General features: G+C 47.5%; 2 long non-coding RNA genes across 2 annotated transcripts; one reads left to right on the forward strand and one right to left on the reverse strand.

The window, feature by feature from the left end:
• Nucleotides 1-2369: 2369 nt before the first annotated feature.
• LOC133049622 (uncharacterized) lies at nt 2370-6248 on the reverse strand. Its single transcript, XR_009691420.1, has 3 exons — nt 6171-6248; nt 5606-5660; nt 2370-4950 (listed from the first exon to the last, which is right to left on the reverse strand). It is a non-coding gene; the product is annotated as an uncharacterized LOC133049622 (long non-coding RNA).
• Nucleotides 6249-6400: 152 nt separating this feature from the next.
• Nucleotides 6401-17914, forward strand: LOC133049623 (uncharacterized). The gene is made up of 3 exons (XR_009691421.1): nt 6401-6611; nt 6694-6833; nt 17732-17914. It is a non-coding gene; the product is annotated as an uncharacterized LOC133049623 (long non-coding RNA).
• The last annotated feature ends 2734 nt before the right edge of the window (nt 17915-20648 follow it).

The following is a 20648-nucleotide window of genomic DNA, read 5'->3' on the forward strand; positions in this document are numbered from 1 at the left end:
GCAACAGAGCACCCTTTTAACCATAACCCGAATAAAACACAGAAGCAGGAAGGCAGACTGGATTGCAGACAAGAATCCAGGCTCTGGAAATGGTCAGATCTGGGTTTAACTCCTGACTTTTTCCATTTCATCTGTGATGGACTTGGGTAGGTGCGGAGCCTACGTGTATTGTAGCTTGATCATGGTTTTCACTTATAAGATGCTAATGATAAGCACAGGATGCATGTGAATGAAGCAGGTTTGGTGCAGCACGTGGTCTGTGCAAGAGTTCATGCCTATCGCCATTATTTTATTTATGTATTATTGAAGCATAGTTGATTCACAACTGCTCACGTATACAGCAAGTGATTCAGTTATACCTACATGGGTGCCGTTTTCAGGTTCTTTTCCATCATCGGTTGTTACAAGACATTGAGCACGGCTCCCTGGGCTCCACGGTAGGACCTTGCTGCTTATCAGTTTTGTATATACTGGTGTGCGCCTGTTAACCCCACACTCCCGATTCACATAGCGGTGTGCGCCTGTTAACCCCACACTCCCGATTCACATAGCGGTGTGCGCCTGTTAACCCCACACTCCCGATTCACATAGCGGTGTGCGCCTGTTAACCCCACACTCCCGATTCACATAGCGGTGTGCGCCTGTTAACCCCACACTCCCGATTCACATAGCGGTGTGCGCCTGTTAACCCCAGACTCCCGATTCACATAGCGGTGTGCGCCTGTTAACCCCAGACTCCCGATTCACATAGCGGTGTGCGCCTGTTAACCCCAGACTCCCGATTCACATAGCGGTGTGCGCCTGTTAACCCCAGACTCCCGATTCACATAGCGGTGTGCGCCTGTTAACCCCAGACTCCCGATTCACATAGCGGTGTGCGCCTGTTAACCCCAGACTCCCGATTCACATAGCGGTGTGCGCCTGTTAACCCCAGACTCCCGATTCACATAGCGGTGTGCGCCTGTTAACCCCACACTCCCGATTCACATAGCGGTGTGCGCCTGTTAACCCCACACTCCCGATTCACATAGCGGTGTGCGCCTGTTAACCCCACACTCCCGATTCACATAGCGGTGTGCGCCTGTTAACCCCACACTCCCGATTCACATAGCGGTGTGCGCCTGGTAACCCCACACTCCCGATTCACATAGCGGTGTGCGCCTGGTAACCCCAGACTCCCGATTCACATAGCGGTGTGCGCCTGGTAACCCCACACTCCCGATTCACATAGCGGTGTGCGCCTGGTAACCCCAGACTCCCGATTCACATAGCGGTGTGCGCCTGTTAACCCCAGACTCCCGATTCACATAGCGGTGTGCGCCTGTTAACCCCAGACTCCCGATTCACATAGCGGTGTGCGCCTGTTAACCCCAGACTCCCGATTCACATAGCGGTGTGCGCCTGGTAACCCCAGACTCCCGATTCACATAGCGGTGTGCGCCTGGTAACCCCAGACTCCCGATTCACATAGCGGTGTGCGCCTGGTAACCCCAGACTCCCGATTCACATAGCGGTGTGCGCCTGGTAACCCCAGACTCCCGATTCACATAGCGGTGTGCGCCTGGTAACCCCACACTCCCGATTCACATAGCGGTGTGCGCCTGGTAACCCCAGACTCCCGATTCACATAGCGGTGTGCGCCTGGTAACCCCACACTCCCGATTCACATAGCGGTGTGCGCCTGGTAACCCCACACTCCCGATTCACATAGCGGTGTGCGCCTGGTAACCCCAGACTCCCGATTCACATAGCGGTGTGCGCCTGGTAACCCCAGACTCCCGATTCACATAGCGGTGTGCGCCTGGTAACCCCAGACTCCCGATTCACATAGCGGTGTGCGCCTGGTAACCCCAGACTCCCGATTCACATAGCGGTGTGCGCCTGGTAACCCCAGACTCCCGATTCACATAGCGGTGTGCGCCTGGTAACCCCAGACTCCCGATTCACATAGCGGTGTGCGCCTGGTAACCCCAGACTCCCGATTCACATAGCGGTGTGCGCCTGGTAACCCCAGACTCCCGATTCACATAGCGGTGTGCGCCTGGTAACCCCAGACTCCCGATTCACATAGCGGTGTGCGCCTGGTAACCCCAGACTCCCGATTCACATAGCGGTGTGCGCCTGGTAACCCCACACTCCCGATTCACATAGCGGTGTGCGCCTGGTAACCCCACACTCCCGATTCACATAGCGGTGTGCGCCTGGTAACCCCACACTCCCGATTCACATAGCGGTGTGCGCCTGTTAACCCCAGACTCCCGATTCACATAGCGGTGTGCGCCTGTTAACCCCAGACTCCCGATTCACATAGCGGTGTGCGCCTGTTAACCCCAGACTCCCGATTCACCCCTCTCTGCTTCCCCTCTAGTAACCGTGAGTTTGATTTCTATGTCTGTGCGGCTATTTGTTCTGTAAATAAGCTCATTTGTATCATTTCTTTCAGATTCCACATATCAGTGACATACAGGATACATGACCTCTCTGATTTACTTCACTTAGCATGAGAATCTCTACATCCACCCATCCATGTTGTTACAGATGACATGGTTTCATTCTTTTTTATGACTGAGTAGTATGCCATTGTATACATGCACCACATTTTCTTTATCATTCACCTGTTGTTGGGCACTCTCGTTGCTTCCATGTCTTGGCCATTATAAACAGTGCAGATATGGACACTGGGGTGCACATGTCTTTTCAAATTAGAGTCTTCATCTTTCCTGAGTATATGTCCAGAATTAAGATTGATAGATCATATCAGAACCCTATTTTTAGTTTTTTAAGAAATCTTCATACTGTTCTCCATTATGACTGCACCAATTTACATTCCCACCAACAGTTGTAGAAAGGTTTCCTTCTCTAGAACCATCATTAATTAGAATCATTTAAAATATGTCTTAAGAGCATTTTAAAAAAGGAAGCATAAGTTTTTTTTAAAAGTAAGCTACAGAATAGAAAGTTATTACATATAAACATATAAAATGTTATATATATATATATATGTTTTTATAAATATAAAATTTTTCCTGGATTGCGAAGTATCATTGATGATTAAAAGTTGTACATGGTTAAGGTGTACAGCTTAACAATTGACATATATGAACTTTAACAGATCCATCAAAATGGTAGTTTTAAAATATTTGCTTTGTTGGTAAAAATAGACTGGAACCTACTTGGAGAGAAGAATCATATCCTAGGAAGAACAGCTGAGAATGAGGATGTTTGAAAAGGCAAAAAGGAGATGAGAAGGATCTCCAAGGGGGTCACCCCGGTTTTGTGGGCTGCAGAGAAGTTACAGGGGTCAACTTTCAGGTCAGGAAGGGTCAGGAGCTCGTGACACTCGTCTGAGTTTCCTGAAGGAGGAGCGATCCTTCAAAGGAGCTGCTGTGATGCTCAGGCCCGCACTGCACAAGCTCTGGGCACTGTCTCCTCTGATGCGTCCATCCCTTTGTGGGGCTGAGATTTCTCTCCAAAGAGAAGAATCCTGGAGGACTGGAGAATCTCGCCAAAGCTCCTTGTATACAAAATCCCAGCATAAAATGGTAACAAAATCAGAGAATCTGTACTATCCGTTTAAACCCCCTGGGCTTTGACCTCTGTAATCCGGTCCAGGAGGGCAGAAGGGAACCAAGAGCAGTGAAGAGTAGGGAGCCCAGAGCCTGGGGGGAGGTGGGAGTCAGTGCAGGAGTGGGGACCTCAGAAGACCGTGCTGGGGCACACTCCCATCCCAGGGGCCGAGATGCAGCGTGGAGGGAAAGCGCTTCCTGTGGGCTGCTCCACGCACGGGTCCTTCAGACTTTGTGCTCTTGGGAGGAGGAGAAGGAAGAGAACATAGATTCTAGAATTGTTGTTGATGTTCAGTCGCCAAGTTGGGTCCTCCTCTTCACGACCCCATGGGCAGCAGCACGCCAGGCTTCCCTGTCCCTGACCACCTCCTGAAGTTTGCCCAAGTTCATGTCCATCTAGTAAGTGATGTCATCCAACCACCTCATCCTCTAGAATTTTAAAAACATAATTATTTACATAAAAGAAATAACATCTTTCAGGAAACACATGGATCTGTATTTTCTGCCTTCCCATTTCTTTATTCCCTTTTTTTTTAATCTCATGCTTCAACCAGATATCCGACCCTTCATAAACAAAATCTCCTGGAACACATGTGGGGCTTTGTTCTCCTTGGGGTTTGCTTTCATTGTCCACAGAAACAAGACTCGGGGACTGAGGCTGGGAAGGCGGGGGCTGCTGTAGCAAGGGGAGAAGGGCCTCTTCTGTCTTGGCTCCAAGGATGAGGCTAAGCGACCATTTCTTAAGTGTTGCCATCGACCTATGACCCTAAAGCGCTCTCATCACCAGGCCCACCCCGTTTGCTCTTCCAGGTTGTGATTCTATTCCCTAAGTCACAGAGGCCTGCCTGGATCGGCCCACAGATTTCTTCCTTCTGTTTTTTCCTTAAGAATTTCATTCTTTGCTTCTTCTTCTTCTTTTTTTTTTTTTTAATATTTATTTATTTGACTGCCCCAGGTCTTCGTTTTGACGCGTGGAATCTTTCACTGTGGCATGCAGGATGTAGTTCCCTGACCCAGGACCAAGCCCAGACCCCTGCCTCGGGAGCTGGCGATCTCAGCTGCTGGATCGCCAGGGAAGTCCCACACGGCTGTCTTTACTGCCATCCTCTGTGTCCACGGTGGGCTTCCTTCCTGCTTTCAGTACCGAGAAGGTCGGCTGTACCTATACTTTAGGGAACTCTTACCCAGGGGAAAGAAATGGTTTTCTTATGTGACTTATTAATATAATGTGGCCCTCAATTATAATTCCTTAAGTTAAGCTTGAGAAGTGTTCTGAAGCAAACAGATTCTGCTGTCCAATACAGAAAAAATATTGGAAAATTGGAAAATATTTGTGTAATCTTCCAAGTAGAAGACATGCACTTGGCCTTGTCACTCAGCACATCTGTGGATAAAAAACAAAAGCTCATCTCTCTTGGTACAGTCTCCCTTGTATTCCTGGGCCTCCCTGACAGCTCAGCTGGTAAAGAATCCGCCTGCAAGGCGGAAGATCCCAATTCACTTCCTGGGTCAGGAAGATCCACTGGAGAAGGGACAGGCTACCCACTCCAGTATTCTTGGGGTTCCCTGGTGGCTCAGCCGGTTAAGAATCCACCTGCAATGTGGGAGACCTGGGTTCGGTCCCTGAGTTGGGAAGATCCCCTGGAGAAGGGAAAGGCTCCCCACCCCAGTATTCTGGCCTACTATTCTTAGGCTACTCAGAATATGTGACAGTGTTTTGTTTTTATTTTTGCAAATAGGGTGTAGCAGCCTTTCCATCTGTGGTTGCCATGGTTAATTCTTATTCCCGCAAGGAGGAAATGCAAGGAAAGAAAACGGACGTCCCCTTAGAGCAGTCTGGGAGTAGACGTGCATAAAATAATCTACTGACTAGAGAACAGAAGAGAATGAAAGAAATACTCAAATTTCAATTACAGATGCATATATTGTTACTCACTTGTGGGTACAGACCTAGCCACCCCGGTGTGACTCCAAGTATTAAACAAAACCCCTCAAAATTATAAAAGCCCCCAGTATCACACAGCTCTCTTACCACTGACCTTTCATTTTGAAAGATGTGACTATCTTCTGCGTTTCCAATGCTCCTTTACGAACCTGTTTATCAAATGTATGGAACATTTTTGTTTATGATGGCTTATGATTAATCATTCACCAAGGACATGGGCCCTTTGTACCTGTTACTGGCGTGCATTTGTTTGGACTGTGCTTGACCCTTTGTACCCAAGTGGCCTGTGAAGGAACCTTTTGAAAACAATCTACCTGGTTAAATGTGTTTATGGTACCTGCGGAAATCCTGTGGCTTTGTAGCTATCACATTCTGCTACGTAAGAGAAACCAAAATGACAATTTCACTCTCAAAATCAAGTTGGTTTTTATATCAAGATAAATACATCCATCCTAGGTTCCTTGGAAGCATTCTGGGGGGAAATTTTAAACACTATTCTGAGCAATAGATGACCACTTTGTGACCAAGGGGTGTTATATCAAGTACGCCTCTTTGCAAAAAACAAGAGGAGGCTAGTCTCAGATCTGTCCTCGCCTCTTCTCTGCACATGATGATCAAAGTTCTCTGCAGGTACATCTCAGGGGAGTTTGTCTACCCACCTGATGCCCTAGAGATGGGAGGGTCTCAACTTCCAAAGCCACAGGTCAAACGGAAGAACAGAATGCGTCCTGCACCCGTTTCATCATTCACGCTTCAGACACCCCTTACAGGACTCACTGCCTCAGTGTTCCTCTCCTGTCCTCCACTCGGGCAGTCTGCAAACAGTCATCGCTAGGCTGCTCTGTGTGAAGGGAGTCACGCGCAGAAATCAACCAGGATGGTCTGTGAATTCCAGGAATGTATCGTCTCGCACCGGGCATGGGCGTGCCTCGGGGAGCTTCAAAACAAAGTCTTTAATGTGTATGCCGTGTGTCTGAGACAGAGAAGAATGGCCAAGAGCCCACAGGAGGGTGATGTGCTTATACAATAAGGCCCCTACAGACAAACCTTCAGGCTGCAGACTTTCAACGATGCAAACCTGCAGTCCGTCAGCGTCAGGAGTGAGTGAAATTGCAGCTTTCCCCTACCCCTGCCTCCCGCTTCTGAGCTCCTTCAGCTCAGCCCTCTCCCTCCTCCACTCAGGAACTCTTCTCGCCTTCACTCTGAGTGCCAGCCCCTGAGTGCCAGCCCCCGTGCGCCAGCCCCCGTGCGCCAGCCCCTGAGTGCCAGCCCCTGAGTGCCAGCCCCTGAGTGCCAGCCCCCGAGTGCCAGCTATTGTGCAGGTCAGCTGTACTTGTCAAGATCTTGTACTCTAAGATGAAAAATGCTTTCTTAATTTTTGTGTTTGTTTTTTTATGTATTATTTGTGTGAAACACACTAGAAACCTATTACAGTACTATATGGGCTTCCCTAGTAGCTCAGTTGGTAAAGAATCTGCCTGCAATGCAGGAGACCCCGGTTTGGTTCCTGGATCGGGAAGATCCACTGGAGAAGGGATAGGCTACCCACTCCAGTATTCTTGGGCTTCCCTTGTGGCTCAGCTGGTAAAGAATCTGCCTGCAATGTGGGAGAGCTAGGTTCGATCCCTGGGTTGGGAAGCTCCCCTGGAGAAGGGAAAGGCTCCCCACTCCAGTATTCCGGCCTGGAGAATTCCATGGACTGTATAGTCCATCAGGTCGTGAAGAGTTGAACACGACTGACAGACTGTCTCACACACACACACACACACACACACACACACACACACACTACTGTTTAGTCAATTGTGTTAACTGGATATCTAGGCTAGCTTTGTTGGGCTTACGAAGGCATGCTGGGAATCAAACTCCTTCACATGTTGGAGACTGTGATCTGTTACCCAGAGGCCATTTTACAGAATAAGTAGATCTGGAGTGGAAGAATGACTTGTGCATCTTGATGGGAAGGAAATACCAGGATTAGGAAGTGGAGGCTGTGAAATCAGAGGGTCGAGAATTTAATTAGAGAGTTTGGCTAGATGGGAGGTCATGAAATGAATTAGTTGGAGGTGAGAATGGAGGTGATGGGGGTCTCATATTTATTATGAGTTAAGATGAGCTGTCTGACAACCCACTCCAGTATTCTTGCCTGGAGAATTCCACAGACAGAGGAGCCTGGCGGGCTGCAGTCCCTGGGGTTGCAAAGAGTCAGACTGAAGACTAAGCACACACAGGATGAGAAACAAAACCGATCAAGCAAAAGTGCAACAACCATTTAAACTCTAGAAGTAAGAGAACTATCACACTGTATAGCTTTCTGTCTATAAAATGCTCTGTGATATTGACTAATAATGCAATATAATTATATCTAAGTTTAACTCAAGAATTCCCCCACGAGTCTGGCATACTCACTCGTTACTTCATCTCAGAAAGTGCTGGCCCATGTCGATAAGCCCATAAGAAATTCTAAAAATGTTTAAACATCGGTTGATTTGACCATCCTTTCTGCCCTCCTGGGCTATGAACCTTGATCTCATAAATAGACGCTGATGAAGCCGGCGGCTGGTGTGAACTGATGCATTGTGTGTCGGTTATTTTAGAGAAAGTTCAATGATGACCGTCCTGTTCTTTAAATCAATACATGAATAGATTCTAAGAACTATAAACTTCCCCAGTTCAATAACATGAGGGAAGCATGCTGATTTTTAATGCTTAAAAATATTTTCAAAAAGGCAAGTGACCTGAAAAATCACAGGAAACTCAAATAATGAAGAGTGTGATAAGAGTCAGAAACCACACTCCCCTTGGTTTCCTTCCCCCCTGAAAACAACAAGTATTTCCCTACTGGCAAAGTTTAAAATCCACGTACTGCTGAGGGACATTGGTTTTCCTTGGTGCGAGGGAAAACCAATAGCTAAAGGTTGGTGAAAAGTCCTACGTTGATTCAATGTAACTTTAATTCCTATAAAAGCATTTTCTAATCACATGATATAACTGAGAGATAGGTTTCACTCCACAATAATGAGTCTTCAGTATATCACCAGGAAACATTGTTCTTGCCTTTGGTTTTGGGGGTGGCAGCCTGTCCACCGTGCCATCAAGTCCGAAATTCTTAGCATAACTGATGAAGGAATTAGGAAACAGGAGAACACTTTGCTGGGTGTGTATGTGTGTGTGTATTCAGTCACTCAATCATGGCCAACTTTTCTGCACCCCCATGGATTCCTCTACCCATGGAATTTTCCAGGCAATAACACTGGAGCGGGTAGCCATTCCCTTCTCCAGGGGGTCTTCCCGATCTAGGGATCAGACCCAGGGATTAAACCCATGTCCCCTGCGTCTCCTGAATTGGAAGATAGATTCTTTACCACTGAGCCACCTGGGAAGCCTATCTTGGTACATACTCTGCACATAAACCAGACCACAGATATTTGTGGATCATTTCATTTCTTAAAAATGTTTCAAAATTACAACTCCATTACACTGAAGGCAAGTGAAGGAGAAAGCGTTAGTCACCCAGTCATGTCCGACTCTCTGCGACCCCTTGGACTGCAGCCTGCCAGGCTCCTCTGTCCATGGAATCCCCTAGGCAAGAATACTGGAGTGAGTTGCCTTTTCCGTCTCCAGGGGATCTCCCCCACCCAGGGATGGAACACAGGTCTCCCACATTGCGGCGGATTCTTTACCGTCTGAGCCACCACCGAAGCCCACACTGAAGGCAAGGGAGAAGCTAATTTTAGAAGCCCATCGGGGATCTGCTCAGAAAACCACGTTCACAGACTCTACACTTATCCTTTCACATGTTTACTGCCTCCTGCATGCTTTCATGAAACATTTACCAGGCATCTACTACATTCTGAAATAGGTGATTCTTTAAGATTGTATTTTATTGCCGGTTGAAGGTGCTCCGTCAGAGAGTGATAACCCATTTAATCTCTCCTTCAGCTAACATGTCATCCATGCCCAGGAAAATACAAAGACAAATAAGAGATGCTCCCTCGGAGAACTGGCTCTCTGGTCTCTTCACCAACCCAGAGTCTCACAAGCTCAGTCTGAGTCTATAAGTTTCTGTATTTATCATCACTCAGAATGTGTTTGAATAAGACCATCTGTGAAAGCATTGCAAAAACATATCTATTATCATTCTGATTCATTTTATGGATGATTCCCTTCGGATGTTTGAAAACATGAAACTCCAACACATGTGACAAAAATCACTTCTTATTGCTTTGTTGTCTTTGTTTATTTTTTAAAAGGTTTTATTTTATCTTCAGGCTATAGTACATCTCAAAACAACTAGTTAAATCTTGATCATTTACAGGAATTCACAGGCACACAGGCCTGGACTCTAGAAAGCCACTCAAAAAGATTTTTGATAACTGCTTTACTGAAATATAATTCACAGACTCTAAGTTCACTCTTTTAAAGTATGTAATTCGGTGGGTTTTATTATAGTCACGGAGTTGTGAAATCGTCACCGTGTAATTGTCATCACCCCCAAATAAAACACATCACAGTCACAATCCATTTCCTTCAAAGTCCTCCCAAGCTCTTGGCAACCACTAACCTACCTCCTGTGTCCACGGAGTTGTCTGCTCTGAACGTATCATGTAGATGGGTTCACACAATATCCAGCCTGCTGTTACTGCTTCTTTCACTGAGCATAATGCCTTCAAGGTTCATCTATGTTGTATCATGTATTCAAACTTCTTTCTTTTTATAAAATATCGAGCATTCCATTGTGCAAATACACCACATTCTGTTTATCCATCCATCTGTTGAGGAACATTGGGGTTGTCTCCAATTTGACTACTATGAATAATGCAGATAGGAACTTTTGTGTACAGTTTTTGCCCGGATGTAAGTTTCCAGTTCTCATGGGTGTTCATCTAGGGGTAGAATTGCTGGGCCAAAAGGTATGTTTAACCTTTCGAGGAATTGCCAAACTGTTTCCCAAAGTGACTGCATCATTTTACATCCCTGCCCACAGTGGACGAGAGTTCCAATTTCTCCACATCCTCACCAACGCTCGTTTCAGAAAGATTTTTGTCCTGGCATATGAAGAATGTGTCTCTATTTTCTCAGAATTTATTTCAAAGAATAGGGTGAGGGGACATGATAACAATCTTCTCCAGGGGAGCTGAGAAATGGTCTCCTTTTCCCAGTGCTGACAGCTTCTCAAAACCCTGGCCACCCTGCAGGGTAGGATTCCAGGAACAGGATTCCTTGTAGCATGTGTCTAATCCGTGGGGCAGAGACATTCCCTCTCAACTTTCCCTGACCCAGTATGGGTCATCAGAGCAAACCGTCAGTGGCTCTGCAGACAAAGAAAATACTGTGCAGGCAGGTAGCAATCAAGAGACTCGTATTCTTCATGGCTCAGGGGCTGAAGAATTCGTGATTTGTCTCCATTTTGTAAAGATGACTTACATAGATCTTAATTGGAAATTTTGCCTTTTTTCATTATTACCATTTTTCTTTTATGAAGCAAGTACCCAGATATCTGATAGTGGTTTTATGTGGTTAGTGGCCAAATATTTCCATTAGATACATTGCCCAGGCAAACTGAAGATGTCCAGCATGATTCAAGATGATGCAATTCGAGTTGGCCAGGAAGGACTTCAGCCATTTGTTATAAGGTGTTCAGTCTGCTCCCCTTCTTAAAGTTAGCAAAGACTGCAAGTGACCTGCAAAGGCTTAAAATGTTATTAAAATGCTATGTTTACATTATATAATATGCTTTAGGGAAAGGGTACTACCCACTCCAGTGTTCTTGGGCTTCCCTTGTGGCTCAGCTGGTAAAGAATCTGCCTGCAGTGTGGGAGACCTGGGTTCAATCCCTGGGTTGAGAAGATCCCCTGGAGAAGGGAATGGCTCCCCACTCCAGTATTCTGGCCTGGAGAATCCCATGGACTGTATAGTCCATGGGGTCGCAAAGAGTTGGTCATGACTGAGTGACTTTCAGTTTCTTTATGGAAAGAGTTACCTGTAGCGGTGTTAGTATAAACAACCACAGGAAGTGTGTGATTATAGATCCCAGTGCGCATGTGACAGTCAGCCTGATCTTACTAGATTAGGTGAGGGGTTCAGGTAAATTCTGTTGGGAGGGAGACAACACATGCTGCTATTGGAGACTGTTAAATCATGCATATTTACAAGCATGCACATGCATGCACAAGCACACACACATGTGTGTGCACACACGTCAGCACATGTGGACAACACCATGTGTAGGATCTAATTCCCAAACCGCTCATGTCATGAAGTGCTTTATAGGCCCCGGAATGTTTTAGCACCTCAAAAATGTTTACTAAGTGCTTTAAGATAGCTGCTAAAACCACTAGATTATACAGTTCTCGGGAGTATTCCTTTCTCCTGTGACGTTAGCTTTTGCACTCTTGTTACCCTAGACATTGAGTCAATGTCAGGGTCTGTCGCTGATGGCTTTTTTTGTGTGTGAATGGAACAGGGGGCAAGAGAAAGAAGGTTTCAGTCTATCTCCAGAGACCCTAGTTTCTTCTACTTTTACCTGAAGGACATTGTCTCCATCCTCTGCCTCCTGGGGTTGACCTAGATCTTTCCATTAGAAGGAACAAGCCTTACAAGGCACTGTCTTACTTGCTCACAGTCTCGACCATGGCTCTGCTTGGCACAAGATCACAGCTAGAACCACCAAATGGCCTCAAGTCCAGGCTCAGAATTGGCGGAAATGTGGACATGACTTCACCTTGCCCAGACCACCTTCTAGAAGAAGACAGCCCAAGCATCTTGAGTGTCCAGTCCTCTGTGAGGCCTTTACCCGGAACTGCACGTCCGCTCCCTTCTCAGGGGTCTCCTCTGCTTTCAACTGCTATCCAGCCCCCCTCACCTCTCTCCAGAAGGGAAGCTTCAGGCCAAGGGTTAGGTCTTGACTGTCTTTGCGTCTCCACCGTCTGCCATAAATTGGTGTCTGATGGGTGTGCGACTGTTGGTCACCCCCATCCCCTATGTCCCCTGCAAGATAAAGAGCTCTGCGAACACTTGGTGGGCGGCCCCACCAAGTGCGTCAGGGGAGAGGAGGGCATGGGAATTAAATCGACAGAAGACAGATTAGCAGGAGAAAAGCACAAGAGCTGTTCCATGGCCGTGAGATCCCCACAGAAAAAATGAAGACCCAAAGAAGGGACAAAGCCTCATTGCCCACACACCAGGCTGAACAAAGAGAGACCCTTGAGGAAAAGGGACTAAAACACATGGGGACCAAAGGAAAGATTAGAGTTACTCTAGCAGGATCTGTTTGTACAGATTTCTTGGCGTCCATCCCCAACTCTGGTCAGAAGAGTTCGTCTCCCTTCCTGGTGTGAGGAAGGCACCTCTGCTGGCTTCAGGAAGACAGTGGGAAATGGAGCTCCCTTGTTACGCCTGCTGTTTTTCAAATTCTTTTAGCTCAAAGAGGCATATTTTCAGGTGACACATTCTGTTACCCTTCATTTATTTATTTACGCAGATGAAGTCCATGCCCTTCGTAAGGTTGCTTCAGAGAAATAAATGAATTGCGTGTGCATATCTTAGAACCATCCTTTGCATTTAACAAATGCTACATAAGTATTTAATAAACTTAAAAATGCTCCCCAGGTGGTTCTGCGCTTCCCTGATGCCTCAGACGGTGAAGAATCTGCCTGCCATGTGAGACACCCAGGTTCCATCCCTGGGTCGGGAAGATCCCCTGTAGAAGGGAATGGCCACCTACTCCAGTATTCTTGCCTGGAGAATTCCACGGACAGAGGAGCCTGGCCGGCTACAGTCCATGGGGTCACAAAAAGTCAGACATGACTGAGAAACTAACACTTCCCCAGGTGGTGCTAGAGGTAAAGAATCTGCCTGCCCCTGCAGGAGACGCAGGAGACACAGGTTCGATCCCTGGGTCTGGAAGATCCCCCCTGGAGAGGAAATGGCAACCCACTCCTGTATTCTTGCCTGGGAAATCCCATGGAGAGAGGAGCCTGGCAGGTCACAGTCGATGGGGTCACAGAGAGTCAGACCCGACTGGGGACAGCACAGCACAACATGGAAGTGTTAATTACTGTCTTTAGTTTAAGGAAATGATTTGTGTGGGTTAGTGATGTTTCTACCAAACTTTAGTCCAATCTGGCTCCCTGATATTATACCCCCGCAAGCATTTACATTTCAAAAGCGCTTCCCTTGCATATATAAACTCATGTGTGACTTTAAGCTGAACATGTAGCCTATAAAAATAAATTATTAATTTAGTTAGTAATCAAAGTCCAAACAAGTCCGTAATCATGAAATCTCTAATTATTCTTTTGTTCTTCCCAACAACAGACATGGGCATGAGAGGCAAGAGTGCTAGGCCCGGGAAATTCTGCGTGTGACCTGTTTAATGTAACCACGTTAACTGTCATCCAAGTATTTGTCTTAGGCTGTCAACATTATAAGCTTCATGACTGCTTGCCGAATACTGAGATAGGCACCCCAGAAGCTCTCCATAAACATTAATTGAAAGAATAATTGAAAATAAACCTACATGCCTTTTCACTTAAATCCAAGCCTCTGCTAAGGTTTAACTTTCTCGGTCATGTAATCACTTTCTATATACAAAGGAAAAAATATAATCAGTGGGAGCCGCTTTTCATTCTAAATTCCGCTTTAATTTTTGCTTCAAGCACAAACATTACAGGTTTGATATGACTTATGTATTTAAGTTTCCACTGAGCTCTGAAAACGGCCTGAGCATATTCCTTCATTTCCCTTTTTGAGAGTCTCTACTTAGGTCTGTCCCCTGGACTAACCGCATTTGAATTATGTCCTGGTCGCTTTGCCTCTATCAGGGGGCTGGGCTGTGCTATACTTAGTCACTCAGTCGTGTCTGACGCTTTGCAACCCCATGGACTGTAGCCCACCAGAAAGAGGAGTCCAGGTGAGGGTCTCACAGACTGCGGTCGCCCAGGGCTACCTCTGGGGTAAAATCCACCCCTAGTGGATTCACCCGAGGGCCATGCTCTCCTCCCTGGAAATGGGCTCCATTTTTCCATCCAGCTCATCCTCATCGTTTTGTTAGCACAAACCAAGAGCTCTGTTTACAGAAGAACAAATTCATGTGTGGAAGAGTCTGATCAGGAGCAGGAGGTTCAGAACTTACAAAGTGAATCCATCAGTAGAGCCCTCTAGCCAACTTCGAGAGACCAGTCCAAGCTGGCATCATGAGGACATTGATGATGTAAACGTGCGGGAACACTGTCTAGGAAAATCTCCAAATGGATGTCCTGTGCTTAGCTTCTTTCACAAAGAGCAAAATCTAGGTAAAGGCACCTGATTGCTGAATTCCACAAAGAGGAAGAGAGATTTTCTTTTAAAGATCAAGACAGAAACGTTATTCTTATTTGCATAATTTAAAAGCCGCTTGCAAATGGAGACGTGGTCTGAGCTCTTACCAGGCCCCTGCCCGGAAGAAGCGATTCTAACTCCTGAGCATCGGCTGACGGATAACCGACACGTTCCACAGATGAAGCAGTCTGCAGAAAAGCTTCATGTATCATCTTGCTACAGATTCTCCGGCAGCCAGACAGCCTTGCCCCTTCTCCATCCCGCACGCTATTTATGTGTTTCCATTTACATGAATCTAGTCTATGCTTGTGCCAGGTTGATTTTTCAAGTTAATCATAGGGCACTTGGGGAAAGATTAATGTCAGGAATGCAGAGGTTCAGCAAATTGTGGAAGAGTTTCACCATACAATTAATCTCTCTCTTCCCACGTTACAGAAGTGCAAGGGACAAAGGCAGAGAGTTGTCATAATGCAGACATCACAGGTCTGTCTGGAAGAGCCGGGGGAGCCAGCTATGAAGCACACAGGAAGATGGCTCTCTGCTCTAAGAAGGACTTATAAATCATCCCCTTCTCCCTGCATTATTCCTTCTTGCCAGGCTGTTGTTCAGTCGCTCAGTCATGTCCGACTCTCTGTGACCCCATGGACTGTAGCCCACCAGGCCCTTCTGTCCATGGGATTCCCCAGGCAAGAACACTGGAGTGGGTTGCCATCTCCTCCTCCGGGAGGTCTTCCCGACCGAGGGATTGAACCCGAGTCTCCTGTGGCTCCTGCACTGCCAGTGGATTCTTTCCCACCGAGTCACCGCAAAAGCCCCTTCTTGCCTGATGGTTGTACCTCAATCCCGTTTCCCTCTCAGCTGTCATTGCCCCGATGACAGCACCATAAACTGGGCCGTGGGAGCAAGTGGAGACGGCATCTCAGTTAAAGCAACGCCACGCTCTTGATGCTGAGTCTGATCTCTGTACCCAGGGCAGAATTAATTCTCCGAGGCTGAATTCTGGGTGAAGTAGCAAAGAATAGCTTTATTGCTTTGCCAGGCAAAGGGGTTTGTCCCAGCAGGCTAATGCCTTCAAAACTCTGACCCCGTCTGGAGCGGGTAGTGAAGAATTGTATGCTAATGGTTCAAAGAGGACGTGATCAGCTCGTGGACACTCTTCCAATGGCTTGGCGGTGAGGGAAGTGGAGTCAGCATCGTCAGCTTTCTGGTGCCAAGCCGTCCGGGGCCTCCGTGTTTGCGGGCAGAAAGCAGCTAACTTCTCCTATGTGGTGGGGGTTTCAGTGTCTGCAGAAAGCTCAGAGATAGTGTCACGTGTACCCCCTGAAGGGGAACTGGGGCCGGCTCCAAGGCTGCCCTGCTGTTTCTTGACCGCTCCTTCCTTGTTTCTGCACCCCTCCCTTCCCTCGCTGGCAGCAGTTTGAACCTGCCTGTTGGAACTCAGGGAAGGCTGTGGAGGCTGAATGAAGCCTATTTCTTGTAATGAAGAAACGGGGGACACAGAAGTCTTTTGTGCCCAGGAGCCCCACAGGGTCCTGCTCCATCTCATCCTCAGATGCCCGTCGTATCCTTTATGCCCGGCTTTATCCGTATTCCTCTGCGGTCAAAACCTTTGGTATGACATGTGAAACAAACTTCCCTCCAAGGCAGGGCTCTCTGTCGTCAGCTGGTGAAAAATGTGGCAGCCAGCAGCTCACGGGACCTTCCTAGTGCTGTGTTTCCCCAGAAGCAAAGGTTCAGGGTTCCCTAGGTCAGTGTTCTGGAGAACGAAATGGCACCCCACTCCAGTACTCTTGCCTGGAGAACCCTGTGGACAGAGGAGCCTGGTGGGCTGCTGTCCATGGGGTCACAGAGTCGGACACGACTCAAGCGACTTAGCATGCATGTATTGGAGAAGGAAACGGCAACCCACTCCAGTGTTCTTGCCTGGAGAATTCCAGGGATGGCGGAGCCTGGTGGGCTGCAGTCTATGGGGTCACATAGAGTCAGACACGACTGAAGTGACTTAGCAGCAGTTTAGTGTTAGTGGCAACTTCACAGAGAGAACCACTGAGGGGATTCACCAGGCACCAGGGTCCTGTTTGTGGCCAGACTAGTAGGAACAAGAATATGGCTGGAGGGGCTCTGGGCGCTGGCTGTGGGGGGACCCCGTGAGGGGCAGGGAGGGGCAAGCACAGAGGTCTCCCTTTCCAGGTCCCTGGACTCCAGCCGTGCTGGTTTTGGGGAGATCCCCCTGCATCAGCTGGAAACCCACCGCAAACCAAGGCAGCCAAGTTCTGCTTTCCATTCCGCACAGGCACATTTCTGTGGACTGGAACTACCCCAAAGTCAGGAGTGAACAGCTCACAATAAGATTTTCAGGTTAAACCCTTGATGCAATGGCAAACATCCATCAGATAATAATAGTCATTCTCTTCCTTGCAAACGAAATGAAAGAAAAATTTAACGGATAAGATTTCAGATCCTGATCCATGACCTCATAACATAGATGTACTTACGTAAAATGTCCCCCTTTGCCTTCCACTAAGGAAGCATCTTCTCCCTTTCATTCTTGACTTTGGTCAAAGAAGTGATATGGTGAGGAAAGAAAAATGATGCAAATCCTGTTCCTTTAGGACTCAGGGGTCCTGTGTTATCAGAGCCGACTAGATAGTTTTACAAGAAACGCAAGCTTAGCCCTACAGAGCTCTCTTCGTTTAGGAAGCCTGGCCCTTGCTCAGCGCTGCCGTCCTGACTCGCGCCCCGCTCCCCTCCCACCGCGTCCACACCTCCGCTCTGGGTCTGTGTCTCCATTCCTGCTCCGTGTGTAGCTTCATCTTCACCATTTTCCTAGATTCCAAATATGTGGGCTAATGTACAATATTTGTTCTTCTCTTTCTGGCCTACTTCATTCTGCACTTAGTATTACAGATGGATGCAAAGCAGAGAAGACCCAGAGAACCTCACATGCTTCTTCGTGTGCGTACCGCTGAGATAAAGGACGCAGCAGCAACTCCCGTCTCTAGCGTGGCCGCTCCGCCGGCTGCCCTGTGTGCACAGCGGACAGTGCGCTTGCGATCTGGCAAGGTCACCACGGCCACCTGCCCCGCAGAGGGAAACCAGGGACCCCCGTGCTGCCCTGCACCCGCATGGAGGAGCAGAGCCCTCAAGCGACACAGAGGCAAACCTGGAGTTACATTCTCATCTGTGCAACCTCAGAGTCGCACTGTCTGCCCTTCGCCGTGCTGACTCGTGGAGCTGGATCGAAGACAACCTCAGCTTCCCACCCTGCACACAGACGTCACCGCCGCTACAGTCCATGATGCCCAGAGGACAGGCACAGGGCAGACTGACCACTGCCCGTCCCCAGAGACACAGTCCTGTTTCCAGAGACACGCTCTGCTTCACCCTAAGAGCAGGAGACCCCGTTTGCAAGCCCTGGAAGGCCCCCTTGCACAGTTCCACACTCAGCCCGTCTCCAGGAGCATGACCTTCACCTGCACGAGGTCAGTGCTCTCATGGGTGGGAAAGTGTGAGTCGGGAGCATTACGCTTCATGATCTTGCGCTTGTAGCGGCTGAACTGTAGTAAACTGGGGTAAGTCCGTCTTGTTTTTGAGAATAAATACGTTGCACTTTATCTACAGCAAGAAGCACTTTGCTTGGATCGCGGGCACAGTACAGGCAGCATAGCGCAAGCGGCTGAGAGGTGTGACCCACAGCAAGTGCAGCGTGCTTGATCCAGAGCCTTCTGTGTAAATACATGAAGTGCTTATGTAACCCATCAGTGCCATTGGGGCACCAATAAAACCTCACAAATGGCAGAGTTGGGGATACAGCCACACCGGTGTCTGTGCACGAGATATTTGTTCATGGTCTCTCCAGTCCGGTGATTTTGGAATCTTTTCTCCATCTTCCATTCATGAAGTGAACATGTGTTTGCTGGCTAATACGTAGAGATCAATTGAATGACATCATTCTACAAGAAAAAAAAGCACATGAGATCCAATGCAAATATGTCAATTCTAGTTATAAAGCTACTCTGTGATTCCCACAATTGCTTGTCCCCAAATGTAAAAACAAACATGATTAAACATGTTTGCCTTTAACTTTAACTTCTGTTTGCCGGCAAATACCAGGTCCTAAGTGTGCTCCACACACTCCCTCTTTGCAGACAAGACCTGGTCTCTTTGTAAGAGTGGAACCCAGTAAGCAGGTTCGCGATTCCTTCTGTCTGATCCCATTGACCAAAGAGCTGCCCTTGCCAGCAGGGTGAGGTAACGTCCCTCAGGCCCCCAGCGTCTAAGAATCTCTGCAGAGTCTCCAAATAGCCACCCTGTTCTCTCCATCTTTCAACAAAATGCAATGTCATAAAGCAATCGTGTCCTTAGTTTTCTAGAATTTCTCTGACTGCAATTTGATCTTTAGCCTCTAAACTTGCCGACAAAGGTCAGTCTAGTCAAAGCAGTGGTTTTTCCAGTAGTCATGTATGGATATGAGAGCTGGACCATAAAGAAGGCTAAACGCCGAAGAACTGATGCATTCAAATTGTGGTGCTGGTAAGGATGTGAGAGCTGGACCCTAAAGAAGGCTGAGCATCAAAGAACCGATGCTTGTGAACTGTGGTGCTGGAGAAGACTCTTGAGAGTCCCTTGGACTGCAAGGAGATCCAACCAGTCCATCCTAAAGGAGATCAGTCCTGGGTGTTCACTGGAAGGACTGATGCTGAAGCTGAAGCTCCAATACTTTGGCCACCTGATGCGAAGAGCTGACTCATTGGAAAAAACCCTGATGCTGGGAGGGATTGAAGGTGGGAGGAGAAGGGGACGCCAGAGGATGACATGGTTGGATGGCTTCACCGACTTGATGGATATGAGTTTGAGCAAAATCCAGGAGATAGTGAAGGACAAGGAAGCCTGGCGTGGTGCAGTCTGTGGGGTCACAAAGAGTCAGACATAACTTAGCAACTAAACTACAAAATTTGACATTTCAAAACCTTGCTTACTATAGAGCTCAACCCTCTGTTTCTAACCATCCACACCAATTTCTACTGCCCTCAGCAGGAAAGAGCTCAATTACACGAAAGATACTCCAGGATCTTAACATGAAGCAGGAACTGCCGCACACACGTCCTGCTCCGCACTCCCCGCTCAAGCCAAACAACACTTTGGGGGCTTCCACCCCAGTTTCCCTCCTCTTATTCTCCTTTCTTATCCCAAGAACAACTATCTCCTCGTCTGTCAGAGGAAGAGAGGATGCACATGCCTGGGGCAGCCTCACCCCAGGTCCCATCCTCTCTGTCCGGTGACTCTGTCTCCTTTGCAGCTTGAGCTGAGGGCCACCTGCGTTCCACGGGGCCGCAAAGAGTCGGACATGACTGATAGACTGAAGAGTGACCCATATTCCATGCCCAATGATACATTCTGGCTCAGTGATCATGTGAATTACAGTATTTGGACGTGGTCCCAAATACTCTGAAATGGAGAAAGAGAGAAATTGTGGCTGCGAATTTAGTAGGTGCACTAAGAAAAGCTACAATGATAAACCTTGGTTTTCTGTAGGCAGATAAAACGTGGTAGTCATTTGCAACCCCACTAAATCAGAAAGGCTTGAGAGATCCCGAAGAAAATGAAGGGCAAGGTGAACTCTTATCAAAATGAAATTTTCAATTCCAGGAAACTTGAGGACTTTTAAGATAAAAATTACAGTTGGAACATCGCACTTCAATTCACACATTTCTTTGTTTTAACTTTTTCATCTGTGAAATACAGTACCATCTTCCTACTTAATGACGTTATAAAATAATCAGTGAGACATGATAAATTTGAATTATTTGTGCACA

This window comes from Dama dama, chromosome 30 (genome assembly GCF_033118175.1).
Source record: "Dama dama isolate Ldn47 chromosome 30, ASM3311817v1, whole genome shotgun sequence".
Classification (NCBI taxonomy): domain Eukaryota; kingdom Metazoa; phylum Chordata; class Mammalia; order Artiodactyla; family Cervidae; genus Dama; species Dama dama.